The sequence below is a fragment of the Bombina bombina genome, chromosome 1 (assembly GCF_027579735.1).
Source record: "Bombina bombina isolate aBomBom1 chromosome 1, aBomBom1.pri, whole genome shotgun sequence".
NCBI classification, from domain to species: Eukaryota; Metazoa; Chordata; class Amphibia; order Anura; family Bombinatoridae; genus Bombina; species Bombina bombina.
In genome coordinates, this window is record NC_069499.1 from 1384323565 (window position 1) to 1384350473 (window position 26909).

A 26909-nucleotide genomic window follows, 5' to 3' on the forward strand; every position below is an offset into this window, starting at 1 on the left:
CGGACCCTTTTTAACCCTCTGACAGCTTTTGGGATAATTGTGTGTGGCCCTTTAAGAGAACCGGCAATAGCTTAAAGGGACATGAAACCAAATTTTTTTCTTTCATGATTTAGAAAGAACATGCAATTTTAAACAACTTTCCAATTTACTTATATTATCTAATCTGCTTCATTATCTTGATATATTTTGTTGAAAAGCATATCTAAATAGGTTTAGTAGCTGCACATAGATGCCTCATGTGATTGGCTCACCCATGTACATTGCTATTTATTCAACAAAGGACATCAGAAGAACAAAGCAAATCAAATTATATAAGTAAATTGGAATGTTTTTTAAAATTGTATTCTCTATCTGAATAATGAGAGAAAAAATGTGGGTTTTATGTCCCTTTTTATGTTCCATGATGCGGTTTAATAGTGCAGGCTACAGTTAGACTGGGGAACATATTTTAACATGGTTTATAGGGTTATTTTGCTTGGTGCACTTTATTTTACTTAAAAACATTTAGTGTTTTTTATAATTCATAAGTCACTGGTTTTACTCCCGGCGGTAGCCCCGTCCACTTTTTGTTCCCGGGCTTTTCTCTATCTGGAGCCTCTGTGACTAGATTTCACCTGCAACAGTTGGGGCCTGATCTTTAACAGATTCTAATCTGATTGTTAGTGCCTGCCAGTTCGAGGAAGGGGGTGAGTACCCATACAGGAGCTGCCATGGGGTACTTAAGGGCTTTACTTATTTCTTGGGGCTTGTTAAACTTACTGCACTGGGATATTGTACAAGTGTCTGATGGAGTGTTACTATAGTACACTGTAGAGGGCTCTCTACCAGGTTTTCTCTTTACTGTTTATTATAAAGTTTCATTGTATACTGCTATACAAGAACAAATATGGAACAAAATGTTTCTGTCCCAACTGATATGTCTTTAGAGGAGTCAGTTACTGATATCCCTCTAGTTACATATATTTTTTTATTTTGCAAATTTGTCCCAGTATAAAATTGTGACAGATCCCCAAACCAAGTAAGCGTAAGCGTAAATCTGGGGATTTATCTCTGTCTCATGAAATTAATGTGCAAAATCCTTCCTCTCAACCTCAAGTTCCTGCTCTCTTACAGAGCTTTGACTCTGAGGATGCAAATATATCTAGTTCTGATGGGGAAGTGTCATCAGATGAACAGGAGTCTGAGCCTGATCATGAATATGGAAATGCTTTTAGATTTAAGGATATCCACAGTTTATTGCAGGAGGTATTAAAGACTCTAGAACTTTCTTAGGAAAAACCTGCTGAAAACATGCCTGTCAATCAGTTAAATATTGTTTTTAAAGTTCCACCAAAGATTCCATAGATGTTAAAGGTACCTGATTTGGTATCAGACTATATTGTTAAGGAACAGAAAAAGCCAGGTGTACCTTTCGCCACTTCTACAAGATTTAGGAAAATGTACCCATTCCAGAACAGAATGTGGAAGTGTGGGAAACAATCCCTAAGGTTGATGGTGCCATTTCAACTCTCGCCAGATGTATGACTATCCCTATGGAGGATAGCAATTTGTTTAGAAACCCAGTGGACCGCAAATTAGAGTCCTTCTTAAAGGGACAGTCTAGTCAACATGAAACTTTCATGATTTGGATAGAGCATGCAATTTTAAGCAACTTTCTAATTTACTCCTATTTTTTGGTTCAGAACCTGGGTAGCGCTTGCTGATTGGTGGCTACATTTAGACAATAAGCAAGCGCTACCTATATGCTGAACCAAAAATGGGCCAGCTCCTAAGCTTACATTCTTGCTTTTTTAAATAAAGATACCAAGAGAATGAAGAAAATTTGATAATATGAGTAAATTAGAAAGTTGCTTAAAATTGCATGCTCTATTTGAATCATGAAAGTTTCATTTTAACTAGACAATCCCTTTAAGGAAACTCTTTCTTCAAAGAGGCATTTTACTTTGACTGGTTGTTTCTCTCACCTGCGTGGCTGCAGCCAAAATGGTGACGGACAGTTCATCTACTGAGGATTTACAAAACTGCATTAAAGAACTTAAAATGGCTCAAGCATTCATGTGCAATGTGGTAATGGACATTATTAAGATCAATGTAAAAAAGATGTCTATGGCAGTGCTGGCAAGGAGATCTTTATGGTTAAAATCTTGGTCAGCATCAGCAGACATGATCTCTAAAAATAGACTGATGACTCTTTCCTTCCAAGGGAAGATTCTATTCGGTTCAGACTTAGACTCCATTATTAAGACAGTCACTGGTTGGAAAGGAGTTTTTCTTCATCAGGATAAAAAATCCAAAGGAAAGAACAGCAGAGGAAATCAGTTTTGTTCCTTTCGCTTCTCGGGAGATCGGAAGTCCTCCTTTTCTCAGAAACCTGAGCCCTCTAAGTCAGCCTGGAAGCCTAGTTCTTCATAGTCAAAGAACAAGCAATCCAAAAGGTCCAACAACACCACTAAATCAGCATAAAGGTGCAGCCAACAAAACAGAAACTGCTCTGTTAGGGGGCAGACTGAGTCTCTTTCAGGAGGCCTGGTGCAGGTCAATTCAGGACCCCTGGGTTCAAACATCATTTCTCAGGGTTATTGGTTAGGCTTCAGGTCCAGACCTCCTTATGGGTGATTCCTTCTGTTTCATGTTCACAAATTTCAGTCAAAGGCGGCTGCCTTTTTACAGTGTGTTCAGGAATTAGAGGATATGTATCTTAACAGGGTCAAGGGTTTTACTCCAATCTGTTTATTGCCCCAAAGAAGGAAGGGACCTACAGACCTGTCTTAGACCTAAAGAGATTTAACATGTTTGTCAGGGTTCCCACTTTCAAGATTAGCACAATCTTGCCCTTAATTCAACAGGGTCCATTTATAACTACAATAGACCTGAAGGATGCATACCTGCACATTACCATCCACAGGGATCACTATCAGTTCCTGAGGTTTGCTTATATGGACAAACTACCAGTGTCATGTACTGCCTCTTTAAGAACAGTGATTAATCTATGATCCTCTGTGCCTTTAAATAGACACAGGGTTTCCTTCCCAAATTGCTTGTAAATTTGTTTTTCACTGAGTTTCCTAGCTCACTTCATGTCCTCTGGAGTTTTGTCTCTTTATTCTCAGAATTTTATTTCCTGGAAACTTTCTGGGATACTACCTCAATTGAGAAAATTGTATGTTTGTGCAACTACTAAATTTTCCTTTATTTTGTTTTGGAAATTATATCTGATATATCAGTTCTTTGTGTTACTTCTTTGGATCCTGAGAATTCTACAGTTCTTACACTATGGCCTTGATAAAGGTTTATCAGCTAGTTCCCTGAAGGGTCACATTTCAGCTTTATCTGTTCTTTTGCATAGGAAGTTGGCTAAAGAACTTTGTTCAGGCGTTAGAATTGGGCCAGTTGTAAGACCTATTTCTCCTTTCTGGAATTTAAACCTAGTTCTTCCATTTCTTCAGGGTCCTCTATTTGCACCAATGTACTGCATAGACATAAAGCTATTGTCTTGGAAGGTGCTCTTCTTATCTGCCAGAAGAGTTTCTGAGTTGTCCAGGTTATTTTGTGATCCTCTATTTTTGATATATCACAAGGATAAGGCTGTAATGTGTACTAAATATGATTTTCTTCCAAAGGTGGTTTCGACTGAAAACATCCATCAAGAAATTGTTGTTCCTTCATTTTGTCCAGACCGTGCTAACTCTAAGGAATGATCATTACATAATCTCGACGTACTTAGAACTTTATTAGTCACTTGGAGATAGAACTTCAAAGCTCTATTTCCATCAAGGTAGCATTGGAATCTTGGCTTAAACAAGTCATTCACAATGCTTACTTGGTGGTAAGTCGCCTCCTAAATGTATTACAGCTAACTACCAGAGCAGTGGCAACATTGTGGGCCTTTAAGAATGATGCATCTTCCACCTCGGTCCATTTTTTTTTATTTTTTGGGGGGGGGTTTCGGTGTGGTACTTATTTATTTTCTGTTTTGACTGTCTGTATTTGCTAGGTTCTGTCCTGGGATTGTTTGTTGGGTACAACTTAGTGTAAGGCAAATTTAAGTTTAATAATAAACCAAAAGGGCACTGTTAATTACTTGTTTGTAATTTCTGGATTTGCGCAAAGTTTCTTATTCTGTATAGTTGTGAAAAGAGCCTTGTTTATAATGGAACTTGTTACTGTAAACTTTTTTTTTAAAACAAAATTTCAATAAAAAAAAAAAAAAAAAAGAATAATTCATCCTTGGAGCAGATTTGAAAAGCTACCACATGCTCCTCCTTACATACTTTTTTAAAATTTTATTGTTTGATGTCAAGCAGCTTTTGGCAGGGAAGTCCTTCAGGCCGCGGTGTCAGCTAAATAGGAACAGGCAGAGAAAGTATTTTCCCACCCTGTACGTAACATAGACTATCGACTTGGGTATTAATCCAATATGTTATGGGATTACTAGCCGCACACTGAATTTTTAATGTGAGGTACCCACTTTATATAGGGTTGTCATGGATATCAGATGGCTAAGACTACCCCCCACCCCCCTAACCCCTCACCCCTGTTGTTTCTCAGTGGTTTGGGGCTTCTCAGAGCAACCACAATCTCTGGAAGCTTTTGGTTGCATGGTTTTGTGTTCCAAACTTGTTTTGTGGGGAGCTGGGGTATGACCAGGTAAACCCTCCTAGGCTGGCAGGGCTCCTGGAACTCCAGGTCGGCCACCTCACAACGGACACCCGCCTAACTCCACTCAGGCTGGCCGGGCTTCTGGAACTTCCGGTCAGCCACAGGACAGCAGGACACCCACTAACTTTACCCCTGGTCGCTCCAGCTGCCCTTTGCCCCAGAGCTCCGCTCTTTTGGGGATTGGTAGCCCCTAGGGAGGACAAGAGCTGTGGCAATTATCAGAGGGGAGCTCCTTTGGAAACTGGGGGTTTTGGACACCCCTAACCCCATAACTTCAACGGACTGTAACTCCGGTCCCCAGTAACGAATCATGCTGATTTTTGGGATCACCCAAAACAGCCACCCCTAGGTATTGGGATTATGTGAGTCTGTGGCTCCTATGGAGGTGCCGGACTGTCTGGAGGGGCGGGAATGGTGGGAAAATTGTGGAATTGTCCTTTGTGTTATCAAGATGAGCTGTGTGTATAAAAGGAGTGCATGTTTTACAATAAAATCAGTTCCTGTTTAACCTGAATGCTAGTCTGTCTAGTTATTTGGGTTGGCTCCTGCTAAAATCACTTTCCTGGGCTACATAGCAGCCTGTTCCAGGCAGAGAAAGGATCATCAGGCAGAGCTACCCAGTCTGGGTAGCTGGAGTCTGCCACAGGGTGGGACCCTGGGTACTGATGCTGTCGGGCATCAAGGGTGGCTACAGGCTGTGGTCACTTGCCAGCTACATAGCTGCAGTCGGCAGGGAGGAAGCAGGAACCATTTGGCGGAGCTACCCAGTCGGGGTAGCCGGGGTATCAGTCACATTGGCTGGCAGCGGTGGGATCTGCTTCTATCACACACTTTCTGCCGACAGAGGAGACGTGCCACAGTACCCGGTAATTATCGGAACCAAGTTCCTAAAGAGAGCAGAGGAGGCGCTGGCCCAGCTGGATGGTCCTAGTTCATATTGGGAAATGCTGGCACAAAGGGACCTTGTCCGACGACGACTCTGGAGGGAAGCTCTTCAACAAGAGCAGGGCTATCGAGTAACAACCCTCTCCCCTGATGACGAAGATTACTGGCTCCAGTGGAAGTTCAGAGTACCTTGCCTGGGAGGACAGCCCCGGGGCGGAATGGCTGTCTAAATTGAATGGACTGGTCCAGGAGGAGATGGTTCTGGATGACAGCTACAGGGCCCTCCGATGGTATGCTATGCAAGTGTGGCGATGGCTGGGTGATGGTGTCCCCACAGATGGCTTTGGCTACGGCGGCCCTGGATTACTATTTGAACTAATGGCAGAGGACCCAGATTTTGGGAGTCAGGAGGAGTGGAGACTTAAGGACATTTGTGAGTACCGAGGGAGCCTGCTAAGTCTCTCAGGGGTACCCTGGCTGCAAGCCGATTTGGATTATATATGTGGCAAGGAATTGGAGATGGAACAGAGATTCAAAAGACTGATAGATTGCATTAAACAGCATGCCACAGAGCCTGCACGGAGCTATGATACTGCAGTCTGGGAATCATGGAGGTTGGCCTTAGAGAATTGGCAACAGAGCATAAGCGACAACGAGCTGCTAGATACAGATCAGCAGCCGGGCCCCAAGCTTATGGACTTGGACAAGGGAGAGATGGATGTTGATAACTCTCCCCAGCAGCTGAATCCCTTCCTAGAAGAGGAGACAGTTGGTCTCTCTCCCCAGTGGCAGAGCCATCCCCTGGGAGCGGAGGTAGTCATCCTCCCTCCCCGTAAACAGAACCCCTTCCCGGGAGAGGAGACAGTCGGTCTCTCTCCCCAGTGGCAGAGACAGGAGCCAGGAGAGGAGACAGTCCGTCTCTTTCCCCAGTGGCAGAGCCATCCCCTGGGAGCGGAGGTAGTCATACTCCCTCCCCGTAAACCGAACCCCTTCCTGGGAGAGTAGTCAGTCTGTCTCTCTCCCCAGCGGCAGAGCCAAGAGCCGGGAGAGGAGACAGTAAGTCTCTCTCCTCAGCAGCAGAGCCATCCCCTGGGAGCGGAGGTAGTCATCCTCCCTCCCCGTAAACCAAACACCTTCCTGGGAGAGGAGACAGTCGGTCTCCCTCCCCAGCAGCAGAGCCAGGAGCTGGGAGAGAAGACAGTCGGTCTCTCTCCCCAGAGGCAGAGCCATCCCCTGGGAGCAGAGGTAGTCGTCCTCCCTCCCCGTAAACAGAACCCCTTCCCGGGAGAGGAGACAGTCGGTCTCTCTCCCCAGTGGCAGAGCCAGGAGCCGGGAGAGGAGACAGTCGGTCTCTCTCCCCAGCGGCAGAGCCATCCCCTGGGAGCGGAGGTAGTTGTCCTCCCTCCCCGTAAACAGAAACCATTCCTGGGAGAGGATACAGTCGGTCTCTCTCCCCAGCGGCAGAGCCAGGAGCCGGGAGAGGAGACAGTCGGTCTCTCTCCCCAGCGGCAGAGCCATCCCCTGGGAGCGGAGGTAGTCGTCCTCCCTCCCCTTTCAGAGAAGCCCTTTCAGGGAGAGATGGGTATCAATATCTCTCCCCAGCGGCCGAATCCCTTTCTGGGAGAGGAGACAGTTGGTCTCTCTCCCCAGCGGCACAACCCCGTACAGGGAGCAGAGACAGCTGGACTCCCTCCCCAGCGGCAGCACAGTTTCCCATGGAGCGGATGTAGCAGACCTCCCTCCCCAGCAGTAGATCTCCTTCTCGGGAGAAGAGACAGATGGTCTCTCCCCTCAGTAGCTTGGCAGGGTCTATACCCTTTTCTTGTCCTGGAGTATATCTCACAGGGGGCAGGCAAGGGGGGTACCCACTCATGCAGTTGGTGCCACAAGTTTGGGCACCCGAGTTTTGTCTGCCCCACCAAGGAGCAACTTTCACCAACAGCCGGGAAACCGGCAATGGCTTTGTTGGATACCCGCCTCTGCATTTGGTGCCGCCAGTTTGGGCACCCGAGTCTTGGCTGCCCCACCAAGGAGCAACCTCAACCTACAGTCTGGGGTGGGTATACCGCCGGGAAACCGGCAATGGCTTTGTTTGTGGGTGGGTCAGCCGGTTCCCAACAGAGTGTCACAGAGGGAGACAGTTTGGCCATGGAACTTAAGGACACTGGAACTTGTGGAACAGCAATTGTTTGGGAGCCGGTTAGGGGTTTTGGACACCCCTAACCCCATAACTTCAATGGACTGTAACTCCGGTTCCCAGTAACGAATCATGCTGGGTAGCTGGAGTCTGCCACAGGGTGGGACCCTGGGTACTGATGCTGTCGGGCATCAGGGGTGGCTCCACCGGGATCACCCAAAACCGCCACCCCTAGCTATTGGGATTATGTGAGACTGTGGCTCCTATGGAGGTGCCGGGCTGTCTGGAGGGGTGGGAATAGCGGGAAAACTGTGGGATTGTCCTTTGTGTTATCAAGATGAGCTGTGAGTATAAAAGGAGTGCATGTTTTACAATAAAATCAGTTCCTGTTTAACCTGAATGCTAGTCTGTCTAGTTATTTGGGTTGGCTCCTGCTAAAATCACTTCCCTGGGCTACATAGCAGCCTGTTCCAGGCAGAGAAAGGATAATCAGGCAGAGCTACCCAGTCTGGGTAGCTGGAGTCTGCCACAGGGTGGGACCGTGGGTACTGATGCTGTTGGGCATCAGGGTGGCTACAGGCTGTGGTCACTTGCCAGCTACATAGCTGCAGTCGGCAGGGAGGAAGCAGGACCCATTTGGCGGAGCTACCCAGTCGGGGTAGCCGGGGTATCTGTAACATTGGCTGGCAGCGGTGGGATCTGCTTCTATCACACAGTTTCTGCCGGCAGAGGAGACGTGCCCCAGTAGCCGGTAACTATGGGAACCAAGCTCCTAAAGAGAGCAGAGGAGGCGCTGGCCCAGCTGGACGGTCCTAGTTCGTATTGCGACATGCTGGCACAAAGGGACCTTGTCCGCCGACGACTCTGGAGGGAGGCTCTTCAAAAAGAGCAGGGCTATCAAGTAACAATCCTCTCCCCTGATGACGAAGATTACTGGCTCCAGTGGAAGTTCCGAGTACCTTGCCTGGGAGGACAGCCCCGGGCGGAATGGCTGTCTGAATTGGATGGACTGGTCCAGGAGGAGATGGTTCTGGATGACAGCTACAGGGCCCTCCGATGGTATGCTATGCAAGTGTGGCCATAGCTGGGTGATGGTGTCCCCACAGAGGGCTTTGGCTACGGCGGCCCTGGATTACTATTTGAACTAATGGCAGAGGACTAAGATTTTGCGAGTCAGGAGGAGTGGAGACTTAAGGACATTTGTGAGTACAGAGGGAGCCTGCTAAGTCTCTCAGGGGTGCCCTGGCTGCAAGCCGATTTGGATTATATATGTGGCAAGGAATTGGAGATGGAGCAGAGATACAAAAGACTGATAGATTGCGTTAAACAACATGCCACAGAGCATGCACGGAGCTATGATACAGCAGTCTGGGAATCATGGAGGTTGGCCTTAGAGAATTGGCAACAGAGCATAAGCGACAACGAGCTGCTAGGTACAGATCAGCAGCCGGGTTCCGAGCTTATGGACTTGGACAAGGGAGAGATGGATGTCGATAACTCTCCCCAGCAGCAGAATCCCTTCCTGGGAGAGGAGACAGTCGGTCTCTCTCCCCAGCGGCAAAGCCATACCCTGGAAGCAGAGGTAGTCGTCCTGCCTCCCTGTAAGCAGAACCCCTACCTGGGTGAGGAGACAGTTGGTCTCTCTCCCCAGTGGCAGAGCCATCCCCTGGGAGCGGAGGTAGTCATCCTCCCTCCCTGTAAACAGAACCCCTTCCCGGGAGAGGAGACAGTCGGTCTCTCTCCCCAGCGGCAGCGCCAGGAGCCAGGAGAGGAGACAGTCCGTCTCTCTCCCCAGCGGCAGAGCCATCCCCTGGGAGCGGAGGTAGTCATCCTCCCTCCCCGTAAACAGAACTCCTTCCTGGGAGAGGAGACAGTCGGTCTCTCTCCCCAGCGGCAGAGCCAGGAGCCAGGAGCCAGGAGAGGAGACAGTCGGTCTCTCTCCCCAGCAGCAGAGCCATCCCCTGGGAGCGGAGGTAGTCATCCTCCCTCCCCGTAAACAGAACCCCTTCCTGGGAGAGGAGACAGTCAGTCTCCCTCCCCAGCGGCAGAGCCAGGAGCTGGGAGAGGAGACAGTCTGTCTCTCTCCCCAGCGGCAGAGCCATCCCCTGGGAGCAGAGGTTGTCGTCCTCCCTCCCCGTAAACAGAACCCCTTCCCGGGAGAGGAGACAGTCGGTCTCTCTCCCCAGTGGCAGAGCCAGGAGCCGGGAGAGGAGACAGTCGGTCTCTCTCCCCAGCGGCAGAGCCATCCCCTGGGAGCGGAGGTAGTTGTCCTCCCTCCCCATAAACAGAAACCCTTCCTGGGAGAGGAGACAGTCGGTCTTTCTCCCCAGCGGCAGAGCCATCCCCTGGGAGCGGAGGTAGTCATCCTACCTGCCCTTTCAGAGAAGCCCTTTCAGGGAGAGATGGGTATCAATATCTCTCCCCAACGGCCGAATCCTTTTCTGGGAGAGGAGACAGTTGGTTTCTCTCCCCAGCGGCAGAACCCCATACAGGGAGCAGAGACAGCCGGTCTCCCTCCCCAGCAGCAGCACAGTTTCCCATGGAGCGGAGGTAGCAGACCTCCCTCCCCAGCAGTAGATTTCCTTCTCGGGAGAAGAGACAGACGGTCTCTCCCCTCAGTAGCTTGGCAGGGTCTATACCCTTTTCTTGTCCTGGAGTATATCTCACAGGGGGCAGGCAAGGGGGGTACCCACTCATGCAGTTGGTGCCACAAGTTTGGGCACCCGAGTTTTGTCTGCCCCACCAAGGAGCAACTTTCACCAACAGCCGGGAAACTGGCAATGGCTTTGTTGGATACCCGCCCCTGCATTTGGTGCCACCAGTTTGGGCACCCGAGTCTTGGCTGCCCCACCAAGGAGCAACCTCAACCTACAGTCTGGGGTGGGTATACCGCCGGGAAACCGGCACTGGCTTTGTTTGTGGGTGGGTCAGCCGGTTCTCAACAGAGTGTCACAGAGGGAGACAGTTTGGCCATGGAACTTAAGGACACTGGAACTTGTGGAACAGCAATTGTTTGGGAGCCGGTTAGGGGTTTTGGACACCCCTAACCCCATAACTTCAACAGACTGTAACTCCAGTTCCCAGTAACGAACAGGGCCGTCTTTAACACAGGGCAAAAGGGGCAGCTGCCCAGGGCCCAGTCTCTGTTGAGGGGCCCAAGAGTCCTTTTTTTTTTTTATGGTTCATACCTGACTGCTGATGTGACATGGGGAACACACACATTCAGTCCTAATACTGTCACAGTAAAAAGTACTCTGCTTATATATATATATATATATAAAAAGTACTCTGCTTTTATATATATATATATATATATATATATATATATATATATATATATATATATATATATATATATATATATATATATTTTATATATTTTAAAAACTGTGCCAGACCGTGCCGGTGTCATGTGACATGCCAAGTTATTGCCATGTGCTGTTTTAGATGTGCATTGTGCAGCACTGAATGCAAAGCCCTAACTTGGCATCCAGCCATTCCCACTGCATCAGAAAAGGTCCTCCTGGGGTTACCACTGTTACCAGGTAACTGCTCTGGTTGTGGGGATTGTTTTTGGGTAGGGCTGACTGTAGGCGCATGCAGCAGAAAGCTGGAGGGGCAGGCACATGAGGATTTGAGCATCTGTGCAGCTGCATACACTGCTCTCTTCAGTCTTGAGGCTTTGTGACTCATCTCACACTGTATCCATGCAGCCTTGGGCAGACAGCATCCAGTCTGCTGGTCCCCTTAGCGCTGCTCTTTCTGCTGTGGCCCTAAGATCAACTAACTAAAGTTTGTTAGGGGAACAGTGCTTTGTAGAAAGGTGTCAGTGGGAAGACTAAGTGAGTGCACACACGCCCCTCCCCATGCAGCATTGTCTAGTGCAGGGTGAGAGGGAACTTGTTCCTAGCAAAGAAGTGACGTGCTGCTGTGGCTGATGTATAGTGTCATGCTGAAACTTCACACATTAATGTAAGGTTTATTTTTATAGTTTTTATTTTCTCTCCGTCTCAGATTTTACAGCTTCCCATAGTAGTTCTGCTATTCTAGTCAGTAAACTTATAGTGCACCTCCATGCTTCCTCCTCAGTCTTTGCCTTGCTTTGCTCCTGTTGGCTGCCCTAAATCTCTTTAACCAGCTAACCTCACACCAGAATCACATTCAAAAGAATATTAAATGAATCCACAGTGGAGGAATTTATATCTTTATTTACTTATTAGTACTGCTTAGGTCAAGTTTCACATATTGCAATTTATTTCATTTTTTTTTTAAATGATTAGCCCAGCAGTGGATGATCCACTGCTGGGCTAATAATTAAAAAATAAAAATAAAAATTGATTTAGTTGTTTTTTTGGGATGTTGGGATGGAGAACGAAATTGCATGGGGTAGGTGGGGGCACAAGAAAATTTTTTGCCCAGGGTCCAGTCAATATTAAAGACGGCCCTGGTAATGAATCATGCTGATTTTTGGACTGTGGCATCTGGGGACCGAGAGCTTTAAAACGACACCCTGGAAGTGCCGCCGCTCCACCGGGATCACCCAAAACCGCCACCCCTAGGTATTGGGATTATGTGAGACTGTGGGCACCCGAGTTTTGTCTGCCCCACCAAGGAGCAACTTTCACCAACAGCCGGGAAACCGGCAATGGCTTTGTTGGATACCCGCCTCTGCATTTAGTGCCACCAGTTTGGGCACCTGAGTCTTGGCTGCCCCACCAAGGAGCAACCTCAACCTACAGTCTGGGGTGGGTATACCGCCGGGAAACCGGCACTGGCTTTGTTTGTGGGTGGGTCAGCAGGTTCTCAACAGAGTGTCACAGAGGGAGACAGTTTGGCCATGGAACTTAAGGACACTGGAACTTGTGGAACAGCAATTGTTTGGGAGCCGGTTAGGGGTTTTGGACACCCCTAACCCCATAACTTCAACGGACTGTAACTCCGGTTCCCAGTAACGAATCATGCTGGGTAGCTGGAGTCTGCCATTGGGTGGGACCCTGGGTACTGATGCTGTCGGGCATCAGGGGTGGCTCCACCGGGATCACCCAAAACCGCCACCCCTAGGTATTGGGATTATGTGAGACTGTGGCTCCTATGGAGGTGCCGGGCTGTCTGGAGGGGCGGGAATGGCGGGAAAACTGTGGGATTGTCCTTTGTGTTATCAAGATGAACTGTGTGTATAAAAGGAGTGCATGTTTTACAATAAAATCATTTCCTGTTTAACCTGAATGCTAGTCTGTCTAGTTATTTGGGTTGGCTCCAGCTAAAATCACTTTCCTGGGCTACATAGCAGCCTGTTCCAAAGATCATCAGGCAGAGCTACCCAGTCTGGGTAACTGGAGTCTGCCACAGGGTGGGACCCAGGGTACTGATGCTGTCGGGCATCAGGGGTGGCTACAGGCTGTGGTCACTTGCCAGCTACATAGCTGCAGTCGGCAGGGAGGAAGCAAGACCCGTTTGGCGGAGCTACCCAGTCGGGGTAGCCGGGGTATCCGTCACAAGGAGCACCCTTGCATTCTTATTGGATGATTTTCAATTTCAAATTTAAATCAGCCAATAAATTGTTATCGCATGAAGAGGACATCATGGACTGAGGATAAGAAGATGGTTGAAGATAAGACCGCTGCCGGGATAAACATGGACAACTGCTGGAATGAAGATGGAGTGAAATTGCTTGCATTCATCTTTGGTGAGTAAAATCTTTGGAACTTAGTGTTAGGATTTTTTAGGGTGTTTTTTTTAATTTTATTTTTTATAGGCAGCAAAACAGCTAAATGCCCTTTTAAGGGCAGTGCCCTGCCAAATGCCCTTGTAGAGTGGTGTAGTTTTTTTTTTTGTTTTTTTTTAAAGAGCTAAATCACTTAAGAGCAATGCCCTATATAAATATATCTATATTAAGCTCAGAAACATCTGTTTTTTCATTTTGAAATGTCCCCCATTTAGATGGAACAATGAAAAATGTTATGTTATTATAATTTTATATTAATCTTTACTTGTAATATAGTTCAAAATTCCTAGAATGTACAGTATGTTGGCAATGGAAAAGGGGAGAATGCGTACCTATCAGTAGCAGACCTACTCAACAGAGGGCCCTGGTGCCCAAAAATAATTTTTGGGCCCCCCGAAAGGTAACTCTGTATAATGATTTTGAGGATAGATAAATAGATAGGCTCCCCTGTATTAGAATTGTACACATTCTGCACAAGCCTATGTATAGACTGACTGACATGGGGCTCCCCTAGCCCTTGGGCCCCGGTGCCACTGCACCTGCTGCACCAATGGTTGTTCCACCCCTGGTACCAATAACTGATGAATGCGCACAGCTGCTTCTGTCTTTTGCAACAACAACAGCATGCAGAGTACTGAGATACATAAAACTTGTCCTTAGCTTGGCATAGGCAATACAACCTCACAGGATGTGTTATCCCAGCCTTTTTATTTATTGAATAAAATTAAAAAAAATTAAACCATTAAAAAAAAAGACAACTTAAAAATATCACATGGCTTTTAACTGAAATAGAAGTAAGGTACTCATGTCAGGGAGTTCCTTTCTTATCTACTTATATATAGTATGTATGAGTATTATTAATACAATTAACAAATGTTCTCTAAGATAACAAAATATAAAAGTCAAATCGGGCTTTCAGTTATACAATGCTGTTCTCCAGTGGAACCTGGTGAATTTTGAATATGGTGGGGCACTAGACCCCACCCCTTTAAATAAAACCTCAACCCTGAGATGGTAGCTTAATGTCCCTTTACCTATGTATTTAACATTTTTGCAGGGTTTAAACGCAAAGATCATTTAAAGGGATACTAAACCCAAATTTTTTCTTTCATGATTCAGATAGAGCATGCAATTTTAAGCAACTTTCTAATTTACTCCTATTATCAAATTTTCTTCGTTCTCTTGCTATCTTTATTTAAAAAAGAAGGCATCTGAGCTAAGGAGCCAGACAATTTTTGGTTTAGAATGCTGGACAGCACTTGTTTATTGGTGCTGTCCAATCAGCAAGCACAACCCAGGTTGTGAACCAAAAATGGGTCGGCTTCTAAACTTACATTCTTGCTTTTCAAATAAAGATAGCAAGAGAATGAAGAAAAATTGATATTAGGAGCAAATTAGAAAGTTGCTTAAAATTGCATGCTCTATCTGAATCATGAAATATTTTTTTTTTGGGTTCAGTGTCCTTTTAATTATTGCACTATTGTTGGCATACAACACAAGGGTTAGACATAGTTATATGCTAGTAATAGTGCAATAATAAAATGCAAAATAACATTACACATTGTTTATGTGTCTAAATAGGGGCAGACAGGTTTATTTATGGTTTCATGTACTTTGATTTGTTCATCACTATATACCTAGTGCATCCTACAGACTGCTTATTGTGCAGCCTATATATTTCTGAAATCAGATGTGTTAAAAAAAAAAAAGCTGACTATATTTCTTTGAGTTGCCAGAACTGTGCAGATATGTTTAGTATGTTGCCATGGCAGACATACCAACTCTCCCTGAAGTTCAGGGAGTCTCCCTGATTGTAATAGTGGCTCCCTGATGCCAGCAAATGGAATGCAATCTCCCTGAAACTCCAAGTACCATGCATGATCCAATGTGGCCCAAATCCGGAAAAGTGTTTTTTTTTTTAAAAGAATGACTTTAGTTGCTGGGACATTATAGAACCCTCAAAGCATGCATCAGTAACCAAAAAGCCCCCCACCCCTGATTTTAATAAAATAAAACACAAATACTACCTTATTTACTGCACGTAATTAAACTTCCTATTCTAAAATATTTAAGTATTCAACAAGCGTACGATCACTGTAAAATAGGTTTGTTGTATGTGGTTGTGCAATAAAGCTACTTTTTATGTGACTTTACTGGGAAGCTACTTTAATGATAAGTCTCTATCTTATTTAGGGTTTCAAGGTGTCCAATATATAACTGGGAAGGGGGGTGGCGGCGCAGTAGCGGGTGAAGCCACCTCCCTGAAATGAGTTTTTGCAGGTTGGGATGTCTGCCATGGCAACCATTCTGCACACCAGGGAAACTTTTTACACAGTAACAACATAACTGCAGGCACAATGAGGCTTGAGGAAGTCCGTTTTCATGACTTAAAAAGTATAGTACATAGCAAGCTGCGAAAAAAAGAAAATGAACAAACCAGCCTGTGATTTTGCAACCTTTGTATATGTATATAGTCGGTGTTCTGGTAAGAGGGCGAACTTTGTAAAACAGGGAACCATGTCACTTCCTGTGATGTTACATCAGCTGTTTCACAAATTTTGGCCGTAATACGCATGCGTGCCAGCGTCATCACATACCTGGCCGCATACATCACTGCTACAATATTCAATGCTGTGAAATTCCGGGACCCTTTCTAGAGCTCCTCTGCAATATTCGGAACTCCCCCCCCACTGCAACTACTCCCATTACTACTAATACTCTAAAGCTGAGTCTCCGTGCTCGTGCATGAGAAACAGCCCCCCCCCCCCCCCGCCCTGCGGCTATCACCACTTGAAACACAATGACATTGAAGGGAAAGCTGCATTGGACCAGCAGAAGAAGCAGTGGCGATAACCGGGGGGTTGTTTCTCATGCACGAACATTTTCCTTTGGGATTTTGTTACCTATGTTATTATTATTATCTTCTTTTGGTTTACAGTAACTCGTTCACATTTAGAATCTACATTTAGTGCTATATAAAATCATATGTATAAACACTGGTATAATTTATTTGTGATAAAAGGTTTTCTAATACATAGAGGATTAGAAATAAATTTGTAATTTAAAATAAAAATATTAAACCCTCCTGCATGCAGTTAAATTAGTGTTTGAGTTTTATACTAGTATTAGTTTAAAATCAATTTAAAAAAAATTAAAATATGAATTTTAATTTTTACAAAAGTTTTCTTTTAACAAGTATATTCATATATCCTTAAGCATAACTTTTTATAATTCTCAATCTATTAGAGACAACTTTTATAATTCTCTGTCCAGTGAATTTTTTCCTTAAAGTGGTCAATTTTTACTAGATGCACACCACCTATGTAAACAGTATAATCTAACTATTACAGTCGCTAAGATCATTTTTTGAAAAAGTTAATTATTTATTAATAAATTATATATATTTAAAACCTTTGTTTCGTCTTTTTACTCCTCCCCCGATCCACTTCCTTTTTTGGCACTAGTGACGTAGCGAGCGTTTCAACAAGCCCGTCGCGTCACTTCCAAGCTTGTGCACAAGACTAGTTTGAAAATGCGCATGCGTATTGTAACAGCATTCGCGCATGCGTGGCAATTTTCAAGAACATTGATATGATATTTACCCCTTTCGATGATTACAAACGGCAAAAGTTATTTCACTTCCTTTCTTCTCTTGCGCACAATAAGACTGATTGAGTCAATGTATTGAAGGCAAGCATACAACATAATACGCATGCGCATATCATGCATGAGCATGAAGTAGATGACAAGAGCCGCATTTACACGCATGCGCAATTGTTACAGATGACGTGGGTAGAAAGGGGCAGGACGCCACGGGGGAAGTAAAGGAATAACTACAAAAAAAACTGTCAATCAAATGAGGGAAGATGTCGGGTGGATATTTGCGATGAAACGGAGGGTAATTGTAAAATAAAAATTAAAATGACGCAAATATTTTTGATGTTTTTGATCAATGAACATGATGCTTATTTTACATGTAAATGATAATACTAGAATCGAGTGAGGCAGACTTGACCTTCACTTTAAGTTAACATGGTCCATATAATTTAGTTGTATTATTCCTAATATTTGTCAGATTCTTGGAGTTTTTATCAAATCAGATTATTCAAATCTAGTTTACTATTAAGACCTGCTGGAAATAGGATTCTAAAGTCATATAATTCTGCTTCTTGACGTAGGAGTTTTTTCTCCATACTTCCCCTTCTTCCATCAGGCATTACTTTTTTAATACCCCCAAATGTCATGCTACTAACATTCCCCTGATGAATCTCATACATAAAAGTGTTTGTAAAGTGCACTGTCCTGTCTATAGTGTTCGATACTTAAAATATGTTCTCTCATGCGGTCCTTCAGTTTTCTACTAGTTTGACCTAAGTACATTAGATTGCAATTGCATTTTATAACGTATATCACATTTGTATCAGAACACCGTATTATTCCATTAATTTTAAAATCTTTTCCTGTTTTCTGTGATTTAATGCTTTTTAGTTTATTACTAAATTTGCATGACTTACCGGAATGGCAAGGAAAAAAACCCTCTATTTTGTTTCCCTCCAAATCTTTAATTTCATTACTGAACATTGAAATATTCTTCTTTTTATATTCACTAGGTGCTAGTAAGTTCTTGAAATTCTGCGCTTTCTTATAGATACATTTTTTATTTTTTCCCAGATTTGGGCCTATTAGGGGGTCTTTTAACATAAGATGCCAGTGTTTGTTAATCACTTTTTTAAAAAGTTTGTGTTAGGAAGAGTAAGTGGTTATTAACGGTATAGTTGCATTATTCATATTTTTACATTTATTTCTATTCTCCACTTTATTTCTCTTTTTAAGAAGCATTTTCCTATCCACACCTTTAATTTCATCAGCTATTTTTTCTATTTTCTTCTCTTCATATCCCTTCTGTTTGAATCTATCAATAAGCATCTTAGATTGCTCTTCATAGTCCTCTGTATTACTGCAGTTTTTCCTAATCCTTAACATTTGCCCTTTGGGTATGTTCCTTTTCCATGTTTCTAGATGGCTACTTTTTGAATCAATATAATTGTTTGAGTCAGCCTTCTTAAAGTACGTCCTAGTTCTAATTTGTTCCTCCATTATTTCTATTTCAATATCCAAAAAACTTGCCAAAATCATTGTTATTAAGGTCCTCTATAAATAGATTTAGCAATTCCAAAATTCCCTTCCAAATAAAAAACATATTGTCAATGAAACGTCTATAGAGCACAAGGTTCGCACCCCATGGGGAATTCTCCAATAGTTGGTTCTCAAAATTGGCCATGAACAAATTTGCATAACTAGGTGCAAACCTTGTGCCCATAGCCGTTCCCTTGATTTGCACATAAAAGATGTCTTCAAATTAAAATAATTTTTATTCAAAATAAAGGTTATACAGTCCAAAATAAAGTTTCCTTGTTTTTCCGTCATATTTACATCTGCTTTAAGATATGATTCTATGGCCCTAATACCTAAATTATGATCTATATTTGTGTATAGGGCACTGACGTCACATGTCACTAATATCATATTTTTATCCCATTTTACTGAATCTATTACATTTAAGAAGTGTGTGGAATCAGATAAATAAGAAGGAAGATCTTTGTGATGTATTGTGATAAGTTAGATGTTATCGATTCTATGCCAGATATTATAGGCCTTCCTGGTGGTTTCTTGAAGTCCTTATGAACTTTGGGGAGAAAGTAGAAAATAGCCGTTCTAAAGTTTTTTACCATCAGGAAGTTAAATTCTGAATCAGTAATTAGATTAAATAATAGTGCCTCTTTAAGTAATAGCTCCATCTGTTTTAAATAGTTGTCACCTGGGTCACTTCTCAATTTCTTATATGTAGCTGTGTCACCTAATAATCTATGGGCTTCTTCGAGATAATATATATTGTTCATAATCACTACCCCTCCGCCCTTATCGGCTTGCTTGATCACTATATCACTTCTATTCTGTAGGTCATTAAGGACTTTCTTTTCTTTTAATGATAAGTTCCATCTCATATTCTTATAATTTGCAATATCTAATTTATCTAAATCTTGTTTTACAAGTTTTTCAAAGGATTCAATAAAATTTCCCTTTTCTTGACTGGGAAAAAACGTAGATTTCTGTTTAAATTCCGTATGAATATAGTTATTGGATATAGACTGATTAGTTCTGGAATGGCCAGTTACACTATTTTTCAAAATAGGATTTTTTAGAAAATATTTTTTCAAGGTTAGTTTCCTGATAAATTGATTTATATTAATCAGGTGTTCAAATTTGTTAAGTTTTGTTGAAGGTGCAAAGGAAAGCCCTCTATTTAATATTTGTTTCTGTTCTCTGGTTAGGGGTACATCACTAATATTGAAAATCCCTTTAACTTGTGCGTCATTAGTTTTTTCTGATGTAGTTAATTTTCCCTTTCCTCTACCTCTGTGCCCTCTCTTCTCCTTTTTCCTTTCGAGGGATCGTGGGTTCTCCCTTGTCCTCTCTCTAAAAAATCATTTGATGTACTTGGCTGTGGTGTCATTGTTTCATTATAGTTGTTCTCATTTTCCAACCCTTCATATCTGTTACGTACTGGTAATCTCCAGTTTGTTTGCCTTTTTTCCTCTCTGACATTAAGTCTAGTTTGTTGTCTTCCATAATCTCTATTTCTATTATACCAACTATTATTATTTTTACTCTCTTTATAATCCCATCTTCTATTCTTAAATTCCTTCCATAATAGTCTTCATTGTTATATTGCTCCTTATCATTTCTAAAATGCCAGTAGTCCTTTCTATTATTTCTACTGAACTCATGATTTCCATAAAGGTTATAGTTATTATATTTATACATCTCTTTATAATTTCGTTCCAAATTGTTGGGGTATTTTTTATTAAATATATTTGTGTTATAATTCTGTCCCCAATTTTCTCTCCTATTATCAATCCCTCTTTCTGTTCTTCTTCTCATATTGCTCATATTGTCCCCCCTGAGTTTTCCTTCATTACTGGTCCAGTCAGTTTTCTCTCTCTGTTTATTAGTATCCACCGTTAAGACTCCCATAACTGCAACACGAAAGTAACAAGAGTTGTTATACACTGACACAAACGCTAGTGTGCAGGTGGAGCGGTAGGAGTATTAAAAAAAGTGCGCACACCAACGGACGAAACAATCTATCAGCTGACAAAGTGGAGGATTGTGTCAGAGGACGGAGGATTGAACTGAATCGAGCTACTAGCTCTGACATATCTGAACCACTGTTAGCGGTGTCAGATACCAGAGGATTACAGGAAAAAAAGGTACAGAGTTGGAAGCATTGACACTTTTTAAAAAACCTGCAGGTACGATTTATACCACTATATATATTTGGGAGCTATCACGCAATTAAATTTGTATTTGAGACTACTAATCCAGCAAAAGTTGGGATAAACAACTAGCAATTACAATGCTGAGTAAATGCTGAGGCATTAAATTATTGGGACTTTTACGAACCTAAACACATTGTGCTCTGTATATTTATGTATATTGTTCTAGAAGATACAAAGTATTATATGTGTAAACACTTTTTAGAAACAATTTTAAGAACTGAATTTTTTATAGGAATCTGTATTGAGTGTAAGCATTGCCAAACCAATTAACTCTGAGTAAATTTATGTTGCATTTTTAACATTCTTAATTTAGAACAGTTGCTAGTCATTTATGACACCGGTGTCGTTAGATTTTTAACGCAAAGGATATCAAAGATTAAATTTAAGGAATTTTTATTATTATGTTTTATATGTATAGTTTGCTTTAATGATGTTTTGTTGAAATAAATTATTGCTATAATTCCGAATTGAATTTTAAACTCTCTTGCTTAGGAAATTAATTTGGGTATAATACATTTTTTATATTTTTTTATTTTTCTTTACCTAAAACAGACTGCCTTTGGCGCCTCCCACATTTTTTTTCATTAATAATAATTGAACACTGATCGAAAACATTTATATATTGTGTGGTGTCTAGCTGTATTGAAAACATTCTAGCCTCTCTGACTTCCTGAGCAATACCTTTCTTCAAAAGGGATGAAATCACGTCAATAATATTGTTAACGGTTGTTTTTTAAATCAGTGTAACAAAACTACCACGTCCTTTACTGCCTTTTGCATGTTGTGCTTTGCTTTTCTTTATTACTTCATCAAGGTGACTTTTAAGCAAAGCGTCAAATTTACTAATAACTATCAGAAAATCCAGGAAATTACCAGGATCTAAGTTTTCATCTTCTAAGGTAAAGGCAGCTTCTGTTGATGCTCTGTAACTTAATCCTCTTTTGCAGATTGCTTTAATGATTTGAACCACTCGTTCAAGTATAGCACGTTTTCTCTTCGCTTTCTCTTTCTTTGCAATATTTTCTTTTCCAAACAAATGGCTACTTATATCTTTGCTCTTTGATCTCATAAGAAAGGCTTCTGATGTAGAATTGTGAAGGTTGCTTTCTCCATGCTCCTCAATTCTTTGGTACATATGCTTTTGGTCAAAGCACCCATCAATAAAAGCACTGCTATCTGTTGTTCTGCTAAAGGCAAGGCAGAGCATGCAGAAAAACGCTCCATGTGAAAAGTCAACCACTTATGCTTATTTTCATCTCTTCGCTGATATAACTTTTTGGCATATAAAGCGCACAAGGACAGTGACTGTACTCGCTCACTCATATGCACCAGCACTAAGATCCAAGCAAGAAAATAAACTGTTCACAGTTTGAACACGGACACGCTTTTACTGAGATCTGTGTTGCGGTGACGTCACCCTGGGGGCCGGATCATGCACCCTGCCCAGAAGGGAGTATGGTCGAGTGGCCGCACGGCCAGAAAATATAGAAATGGGTATTAGTAGGAGCCTAAAAAAGCAAATGTTTAAAAAATATATTTTAATCACTTACGGGTAGATTACGGTAACAGGGGTGCGGTGCTAACGAGCAGTTTATGCTCACCGCTCACTTACAGACAGCGCTGGTATTATGAGTTTTTACAAACCCGGCGTTAAAAGACAAGAAGTGAGCGTTGAGCAAAACCTTGCTCCATACTTCACTTCAATACCAGCGCTGCTTAAATCAGCGGTGAGCTGGTGTAACGTGCTCATGCACGATTTCCCCATAGGAATCAACGGGGAGAGCCGGCTTAAAAAAAGTCTAACACCTGCAAAAAATCAGCGTTTAGCTCTTAACGCAGCCCCATTGATTCCTATGGGGAAATAAAATTTAGGTTTACACCTAACACCCTAACATGAACCCCGAGTCTAAACACCCCTAATCTTACACTTATTAACCCTAATCTGCCGCCCCCGACACCTACGTTATATTATTAACCCCTAATCTGTAGCTCCAGACACCGCTGCCACCTACATTATACTTATTAACCCGTAATCTGCCGCTCCGGACACGGCCGCCACCTACATTATATTTATTAACCCCTAATCTGCCGCCCCCAAATGTCGCCGCAACCTACCTACACTTATTAACCCCTAATCTGCCGCCCCCAACATCGCCGCCACTATAATAAACATATTAACCCCTAAACCTAAGTCTAACCCTAGAGTTATGATTGACTAGAAATATATATTTTAAGGATCCCTAGGAGTAGTAGCTATAACCCTATTCACATCCTGTATTGACAGTCATTACTGCATACTCAGCAATGTTTACACAGCCTTTATCTTACAATAAATCTGACAACAGAGCAAAATGATAAGACTATAATCTCAATCAGATTCCTATCTCCAGCTTGCTAGTTTTACATTATTCAACAGACATGTTGGAGACTCTTACAGTTATACTTTACTGATAATATCCTACATGCTACTAGATTTGGAGTTGGTTAGAATTCGTTTAGTATAGTCAGCGTGTATTGGAGTTTACAGATCATCAAAATGTTTTACTGACTTCTTTAGCATGCCACGTTTGGTTATTGAGCTCTGATGATTTTTGCATCATATAGAGTACTTGTATTTCTCCTGACCAATACGACTATTATAACTATATATCTATACTTTAGGGCTACATCTCTACCTGCGTTCATAACCTTTGACTTAGAATGTTTGAATTTCACACTAATAAGCTCTGTTTTTCTCTAACGTGATATATGGTATTTTACACTGCTGAACCTGACAATATTCACAGGAGGGCCCTTACTATTCTTATATAGCTATGCTTACTTGACTACCCTTAAACAATTCTATTATGTATCATACTTTTCAAATGGCAGTAATCACAAGGTAGTATGTATTAATTATTAATCTGGGTGTACATAGATTTTGTGTGCTTCTGACACTGAGATTTGTTATTTATTTATGTTCACCTTATGCCCGTTATCTATGCCTTGAGTACTATTAGAAACATTACCATGCCTCCCCAAACAGGGAAACTCTTTCTACATGATCCACAAACGTCTCCTGCCAATAATGTCATACCCCTAATGAAGAATTATTATTAGTGGTACAGATTTTTTTTTTTTTGTGTTTCAGTAGAGCACTTCTCCTCCCTTTCCCGCCGGTACTTGTTGCCAGCGGGTCATATACATATCCCTTTTTCCCACATTGCCTATAGCTGGCACTTCCCCAGGAGAGGAGCTCATCCTGAAGTCCTCTACATCCCTTACATGTCTATATCCCCCCTTACGCATAGTTTGGTCGATAACTACCCTTATTCAACCGATAGACAATAGCTCAACTGGTTCCATAGAGTACCTAGAAGGTTCTTTACCACAAAATATATTTATTTATATAATGCCATGGGCACGTTATTACTACTATCACTGTTCTAGTGTCATAGGAACTCACTTTTTGTTATAACTGAGCCCCTCTCCTCCCTTTCCCGCCAGTACTGGTTGTCTGCGGGTCATATCCCTTCCCCTTTTTCCCACATCGTCTATAGGTGACATTTCCCCAGGAGAGGAGCTCACTCAGAAACCCCTTATATCCCATACATACTAATACCCTCCCCTTCCACGTAACCTTTTTAAGAACTACCTTTACTTCTCTTATTGATAGTCCCTCAACAAAACATATAAACTATAATACCCTAAGCAACTTTTGCCTATAATCTTGATATAATAATTGGCTCCGTCCTCCACCCCCCCTCCATCCCCCCCTACTCTAATTTGAGCGGCTCTTGCCCGCTGCATCCCCCTACCCCATATATCTACAGAGCTACCTCCTCCCTAGCCCTACCCTTAGTTGAATAGATATCTTAATCTTTTCCTTACATAGCTGGGAGAGGACCATTATCGACTATTTTACTTTAATGATTCTCTATAATAAAATCGAAGTCTTTCTACGAGACAGCCCACATAGTATAGTAATGTTTGAGATAAGTGAATTTATTGTGTTATTAACTATACTATGTAAACATGGACATGTAAATGTTTTGGGGCTTACCCCATATTTTGTATCTTTTTATGACTTCAATAAAAATTATTTGAAAAAAAAAAAAAATACAATTAAATAATTACAGAAAATAATAAACAAATTACAAGATTTTTAAACTAATTACACCTAATCTAATCCCCCTAACAAAATAAAAAAGCCCCCCAAAATAAAAAAGCCCTACCCTACACTAAATTACAAATAGCCCTTAAAAGGGCCTTTTGCGGGGCATTGCCCCAAAGTAATCAGCTCTTTTACTTATAAAAAATTTTTACAAATCCCCCCAACATTAAAACCCACCACCCACACAACCAACCCTACTCTAAAACCCACCCAATACCCCCTTAAAAAAACCTAACACTAACCCCTTGAAGATCACCTTACCGGGAGAAGTCTTCACCCAACCGGGCCGAAGTCCTCAATGAATCTGGCAGAAGTGGTCCTCCAGACGGCATCTTCTATCTTCATCCATCCGGCGCGGAGCGGGTCCATCTTCAAGACATCCGACGCGAAGCATCCTCTTCATCCGACGGCTAAGACTGAATGAAGGTTTCTTTAAATAACGTCATCCAAGATGGCGTCCCTTCAATTCTGATTGGCTGATAGAATCAGCCAATCGGAATTAAGGTAGAAAAAATCCTATTGACTGATGCAATCAGCCAATAGGATTGAGCTGGCATTCTATTGGCTGATTGGAACAGCCAATAGAATGCCAGCTCAATCCTATTGGCTGATTGGATCAGCCAATAGGATTGAACTTCAATCCTATTGGCTGATTGCATCAGCCAATAGGATTTTTTCTACCTTAATTCCGATTGGCTGATAGAATTCTATCAGCCAATCGGAATTGAAGGGACACCATCTTGGATGACATCATTTAAAGGAAGATAAGGTAGGGCTTTTTTTTTTATTTTGGGGGGCTTTTTTATTTTGTTAGGGGGATTAGATTAGGTGTAATTAGTTTAAAAATCTTGTAATTTGCTTATTATTTTCTGTAATTTAGTGGGGGGGGGGTTGTACTTTAGATAATTTTATTTAATTGTATTTAATTTAGGGAATTAATTTAATTATAGTGTAGTGTTAGGTGTAATTGTAACTTAGGTTAGGTTTTATTTTACAGGTACTTTTGTATTTATTTTAACTAGGTAGTTATTAAATAGTTAATAACTATTTAGTAACTATTCTACCTAGTTGAAATAAATACAAACTAGCCTGTAAAATAAAAATAAACCCTAAGCTAGATACAATGTAACTATTAGTTATATTGTAGCTAGCTTAGGGTTTATTTTATAGGTAAGTATTTAGTTTTAAATAGGAATAATTTAGTTAATGATAGTTATATTTATTTAGATTTATTTAAATTATATTTAAGTTAGGGGGTGTTAGGGTTAGACTTAGATTTAGGGGTTAATAACTTTATTATAGTTGCGGGGACGTTGGGGGCGGCAGATTAAGGGTTAATAAATGTAGGTAGGTGTTGGCAATGTTAGGGGCAGCAGATTAGCAGATTAGTTAATAATATTTAACTAGTGTTTGCGAGGCGGGAGTGCAGAGGTTTAGGGGTTTATATGTTTATTATAGTGGCGGCGATGTCCTGTTCGGCAGATTAGGGGTTCAAAATTTTTTTTTAGTGTTTGCGATGTGGGAGGGCCTCGGTTTAGGGGTTAATAGGTAGTTTATGGGAGTTAGTGTACTTTTTAGCACATTAGTTAAGAGTTTTATTCTACGGCGTTGTACCATAAAACTCATAACTACTGACTTTAAAACGCGGTACCAGTCTTGACAGAGAGGGTCTAGCGCTCACTTTTTGTCAGACTCGTAATACTGGCGCTATGCAAGTCCCATTGAAAAAAGAGGATACACAATTTACGTACCTGCAAGACTCATAATACCAGCGGTAGGAAAAAAGCAGCGTTGGGACCAGCCAACGCTGATTTTTAAGCCTAACTCGTAATCCAGCCGTTAGAAAACGAAATATAATAAATGGTGCACAGCGATAGGTTTACTTTGGCATGCTAATTAAATTAAAATGAGTTCATATTTTGGGTAAACTGTCCCTTTAACCTTAATTCTTACATTACACAGCTTCTTAAAGGGACAATATACTATAAAAATGTTTTTCCCTTAATGTTT